The following is a 6,376-nucleotide window of genomic DNA, read 5'->3' on the forward strand; positions in this document are numbered from 1 at the left end:
GTGACTGTGAGGGGGGAAGGGCTGCACTGCGTTGAGATGACTGTGAGGGGGGAAGGGCTGCCCTGCGGTTGAGGTGACTGTGAGGGGGGAAGGGCTGCCCTGCGGTTGAGGTGACTGTGAGGGGGGAAGGGCTGCCCTGCGGTTGAGGTGACTGTGAGGGGGGAAGGGCTGCCCTGCGGTTGAGGTGACTGTGAGGGGGGAAGGGCTGCACTGCGTTGAGATGACTGTGAGGGGGGAAGGGCTGCCCTGCGGTTGAGGTGACTGTGAGGGGGGAAGGGCTGCACTGCGGTTGAAGTGACTGTGAGGGGGGAAGGGCTGCCCTGTGGTTGAGGTGAATTGGGGGATGGCAGGGGCTGCATTGCGGTTGATGGTGGTGCACAAGCATGTGTGGGGTGGAGGGAAGGGAAGCAGTCATGCATTAGGGAAACCTTCTATAAAGTGACCATTCCTCTGCAGCTGTGACAGTTCAGACACAGCCACATTGGCATGCTTGGATCGGGCCTCTAGCTTCTCTGCCCGCTCAAGCAATGCTGAGGCATGAAAGTGCCACTAAATGCTCCTGAACTTTTCGCCCCTTGGGTACAGACTACAAACTAATGAGCATTTTAGTGGACTGCAGAACAATTGGATGACTGGGCACGTTGTACAATCTCCTTGCTAAACCTGGCCATGGAACAGTCACTGGTGGAGACACTCACAGCCCCCTGCAATGTCATCATCCTGGTTTGGACCAGCCTCCCCCATGGTTCAAGCTAACAGAGCAGCCTTGCAGTGTGGGTTAGGAGAATGCCTGTGCCTGAGCTGAGAGCACAGCATGCAGTCCAGTGGGAAAATTTGCTGCCGATCGGTTAGGTGGAATGGGGCAAAGGAAGGTAGGGTTTCAGGCATTCATGCAGTGCACTAAATTCTGGCCATCCAAGTGGTGACCAGCACTCTTCGGAATGCATTAAGGGGCCTTCAGACTTAACCAAGAGAGATTCTTAGAACACCCAAGCTAACCCACGCATTTCTGTCTTTCATCCTGCAGGACGAATACTTAAGGGTCATGGAGCCTGGTGAACTAGCTGTATGCTTCGTGGCATACAGAGGGCGGAGATGAAGGACAAGAGAGCGACTGAGGTGCCTGGCTGGGCAGAGGGAGGAGCAGCACCCTCAGGAAGAAAGGGTGGCTGGGTCTCCTGCACATGCCACTTAAAAGCCACAGCGAGCCTTTGGTGCCATTTTACACCTAGCTAGACGTTGCCTTTCTTTCCTGCAGATGTCCAAGAACCAGTGTTGCTGGAGACTGTGCATGTCTGGGGAACTGGTCGGTCACATCCTCCAGCTGCTGCAGGTGCCACGGGGACATGGGAACGTCCACTGCCCGTGGCCTTTAAAGTGACTGCAGCGCTCAATTTTTATGCCAGTGGTTCCTTTCAGGGCTCCATCTTCGTAAAGGCACACAAGTTTGTGCATTTTGCCCGGGACCAGGAGAGCCAGGATGCAACAGCACTGGGATTTGCCCAGATCTCAGGTTTCCCACAAGTGCAGGGTGCCATTGACTGCACTCACATGGTGCTTAGATCTCTGTGACAATAAGTGGTCAACTATGTTAACCGCAAGGGCTTCCATTCGCTGACGGTTCAGCTGGTATGCGACCACCAGAAACAAATCTTGCAGGTCTGCACATGGCTTCCAGGGAGTGTGCACAACTTCTATATTCTCAGTTGGTCTCAGATCCCTGACATCTCCCAGGGTCCACAGAGGCGGCAGGGATGGCTCCTCAGGGACAAGGACTACTCACAGAGGACGTGGCTCATGACACCCATGTGGTGGCCTCAGACTGCAGCAGAGTGATGGTATAATGAGGCTCATGCTACAACTCGCAACTTGGTGGAGCAGACCATCGGGATGTTGAAAATGAGGTTTTGGGGCCTGAACCGATCTGCTGTAGCCCTGCAATATAGTCCACAGAGGATGTCATGCATCATCATCGTCTGCTGTGCAATTTACAACCTGGCGCTGCATTGGGGTGAGGAGCTGGCTGAGGAGGAGATAGAAGAGCTGGAGGTCTCCTCCAATGAGGAGGGTGTCGACAGGGATGAGGGTGAGGAGGTCCTCGAAGGCAAGGTTGATGGTGATGAGGCCCTTGCACTGGTCAGACAAGGCAGGCGTGCTCGGGAAGGCCTCATTGCTGCTAGATTTGTGGGGGATGATGATGACATGCAGTGGGAGACCCCATAGATCCGCACATTGCATCTATGAAAGTTTGACTCCAGTCTGGTTTATGGCAGCACACATATCCTCTGTGATAAAGCTCCTGTCATTGAGACACACTGGAGGCCCTAATAATCGCTCAATTGCAGGAGGATGATGACGACATGCAGTGAAGACACTCCAAAGATCTTCACATAGCCTCTGTGAATGTCTGACCCCTGTCTGGCTGAGCACAGCTCGCTTGCGCTCTGTGATCATGGTCATATCATGGAGACACAGCCATGAAACTTTAAAAACACCTGATCCGTTGTCAGCCTTCGGCACCTGAGCTCTTAAGGAGCACAGCGTCACAGGTCACAGATGCTGAAGAGATGGGGGCCAGCCCCACCTTAAAGGTGCTGAGAGCACACAGAGAGAATGAAAGAACTCTGTGTTGCCTGCCCACTACATTCTAGCAGCAATGACCAGCGCCGCTGAGGTGCAGGCATCAGTAATGTTTCCAGTGTGGGTGAGGCAGGACCATCACTTTGGTCTGAAGGCTGCACAAAGCACAAAGGTAGGGAGACATTCTTGGTAGTTTATTTACAGTAGTGAACATCATGTACAAGTGATTAACACCCATGCCCAGGCTGTGCAACTACATCTTCTTAACCTTCCTAACCCTGCTGCTGTGTCTTGGTGCTCCCTGGACATCCACAGCGGAGGTAGAGACAGCCTGCTGACTGTGACGCCCTGCCTGCGATGACCTTGGCAGGCGTCCTCTGGAGCACTGAGACCTGGAGGACCCCGGCCTGCTTTCAGGGCCCTGCTGTGTCGCAGTGGCACCCTCCTCGGCCTGTGGAACTAGAGCTGCTGGGGTCACAGGAAGAATGGATTTGGATGGGCTGGACTCTCCCAGAGTCACCTGGGTGGATGGCCCCGGGGTCTGCACCTGCTGATCCCCCTCCCTCTGTTACCTGAGGGCCCCTGGCTGACTCCTTGAGGAGAAGGGGTAGCTGAAGTGAGATCAAGCTGCCTGGCACCCCTCTCATGTACACAATGTTGCCGGCGAACTATGGCATCAGCGATGGAGTTTAGCCGCGCAGCAGTACAGGAGCGACATCCTGGACCAAGGTCTTCATGGCTGCCACCATCCTGCCAGTGCTAACTTCGACGTATTGGCATGGTGGTGCCATCACTTTAGAATTGTGCCTTGCAATCTGAGGAGTGCAGCGGACATCCCTTCCTGATATTCCCGAGCTTGCCTTTGCAGCTGCCGAAATTGAGACATGATGTAGTCCGGAGGCTTGACATCTGATTCAGACCCAACAGATTTCTGACCTCCAGCAGTCCTCCGAGTGCTGGAGACCTGGGCCACCTGCTGTGGATCAGACAGTGCGATGAGCTCACCAGATTTTGATGCCAAGGCTCCTCAAAAGCTAGGTCCCACCAAGGTGTGTGTCTGGTGGAGGGTGTGGGTGAGCGCTGTGATGGGACTTCAATGAAGGTCTTTCATATTCATCTTCAGAGGTTTCTTCAGGGTTTATTTGGAGGTCCTGGGTTGTGGACTACGTCGGCTGTTTCCTAGATGTGCCTGCGAAAGCAAGGGGGGATAATTAGTTAATGGCAGTGTTCTGTGGAACAGGACACATCACTCATGGCATGGTTGTCTGTTGGATATTGCACTGCTGGTCCCTCACTTGGTATAACAACGCCGACCTCACCGTCAGCACAGGACCGGTCCAGATCCTCGCCGGCCAGCTGGATGGGCTCTCATTTCAAAGTCCGTGAGGACCTTGATTTCAGGCATTCCTCCACCAGTCTGCGACTTCTCCCTCTTGTTGTGTGCCAGCTTGTCCTGCATGAATAGAGATGGAGAGAGTGTAAGCAGGATGCCTGCCAGGACAGATGATAAGTGTGCCTGGCCTGTATGGGTGGTGAGTGGTCCCATGGATGGAATGAGGGCAATGAAGGTGTGTGTGAGAAAGTAAATGGTGATGTCCCTTGCACTGGCAGTGAGTGAGGGCCCTGTTGATATGTGATGGGTTTGTGAGTGTGTGAGTTGAGAGTGATAAGAAGAGTGACTTACCCTGGCGGAATGGAGGAGATCATTCATTCTTTCTCGGCGCTGGGTGGCTGTCCTCTTTTGAGGGGCGTAGGCGCTGACCACAGCTGCCACCGCTTCCCATGCTGGATTAGTGATGTTGCTGCCCCTCCTGCAGCTAAAGCGGGGGTAGAAGACATCACAGTGGGCCTCCACTGTGTCCAAAAGTGCATAAGGGAAACATCATTAAACTGAGGGGTATCATGAGGATATTAGTATATATAACGTCATTGGAAATGATTTTAAATTGGACTTTTAGTAGGGTCTGTGTCTGTGGGTGTGAGAATGTGTGTCTTAATTGGATTAAAGCCAGCTGGTTTGGTTGCTTTGATGAATAGTAGTTTTGAGATGTAAACAGTAAGGTGGAGGGTACATTTGCATTTTGTTGAATAAACCATTCAAAGACTGGGGGTGAAATCTTGCACCTAGCTAGGAGATACCAAGGAATATGTTTATATTGCTAATAAAATTGGTACTATGAAAGGGTTTTATTGTTAGAAGAGGTGGAGTTCAAAGGGCCTGGTGATACAAGAAGAATTTGCATTCAAAGGGAAGGCCAAGTATGTACAGAGCAGAGTTTTGTGTGTGGGTCAGAGGCATGCCGCCTGTAAGCTTACAACGGTGTGAAGGCACCAAATTGGAAGGAACCTCATTTTGAATTTGTAGGATAAAATGTGCTTTGCCTAGTGTCCATTTAAGTCTATGGGTTATTGTTGCCTTGGTGAAGATTTAGCTAGGAGTGATTAATTTGGGGATTTATTTAAAAGTTATTATAGTATTAATTTGTAGACATGTGTATGTGTTTAATTCCTTGTTAAATTAATAAATGTTTACTTTAATTTATGTAAAAACCTCTGGGGGCTTCTTGGTTTGATTTCTAAATTCAGAGCTGTATCTCAAACATACCAATTGAAAATATAGGTGCTGACAGTTGTTTAAAGTTTCCCTCTGGGATTTTAAATAACTCAGCCTTTACCAACTGCTGTGTCATAGCAATTGGGGGCTCTTGGCGGGATAATATTTGTAATTCCTTGATTGGTTTGGAATTGGTGAATCTTAAGGTTATGAATACGAGAAGCACTTTGAATTCTGGAGTCGTTGAGGTTTTTTAGAAGTGGTGAGACTGCAAGGTGGATTTGGCAATTGCTATGACTTGTCTGGGAGTAGGAGATATAACTCTGATTGGGTTGCAGAATATAACCCAGAGTAAGTTAACAGGGTTGGCAGATAAGTTAAAATTGGGATTACCTGTGGGTGCTAGGAAATCAGATATAATTAAAAGTATAGCACAGCATCCACAGTTGGAAGTGAAACCTGACACTAGTGAGTCACAGCTGGAGGTAGCGAGACTTCAGTTGGAAGTGAAGAAGTTTGAATTTGAACAAGCAAAGGGACTAAACAAACCTGAATTAGAAGCAAAGGAAAGAAAAATGGCATTTAAAAGGGAACAAGCAGAAAGGCAGGAGAAATAAAGGAAGCTGGAACTGAAATATCAGGAAAGAGAGAAAGAGAGAGAAAGAGAATACCTGCTTAAAATGCTGCAAGTTAAAAAAGGGATCTTGGATTCTGAGGAGAGTTCGGATGATGAAAAAACCTTTAACCTAAAACCTAGTGGGGAGATGTTTAGATTTGTACAAGCTCTTCCAAAGTTTGAGGAAAAAGATGTTGAAGCACTCTTTATTTCAATTGAGAAGATAGCTGAACAGATGAAATGGCCACAGGAGTACTGGACATTATTATTACAACCTAAGTTGCTGGATAGAGCACATGAGGTATATGCTTTACTGTCTGATGAGGTATCGGTGAATTTTGATGTGGTGAAAAAGGCTATTTTGAGTGCATATGAGTTGGTTCCTGAAGCATATAGTCAGAAATTTAGGAATATGAGAAAACAGCCTGGGCAAACTTATATTGAATTTGAGGGAATAAAACAAAGTAATTTTGACTGGTGGATATGGGCGTTAAAAATATAGACAACATATGCAACTCTTAGGGAAGTAGTTCTTTTGGAAGAATTTAAAGACTCAATCCCTTCAATAGTGAGAACTCATGTGGTGGGACAGAGGGTTGATTCTGTAAGACAAGCAGCAGAGATAG

The sequence above is a fragment of the Cetorhinus maximus genome, chromosome 3 (assembly GCF_964194155.1).
Source record: "Cetorhinus maximus chromosome 3, sCetMax3.hap1.1, whole genome shotgun sequence".
Lineage (NCBI taxonomy): Eukaryota > Metazoa > Chordata > Chondrichthyes > Lamniformes > Cetorhinidae > Cetorhinus > Cetorhinus maximus.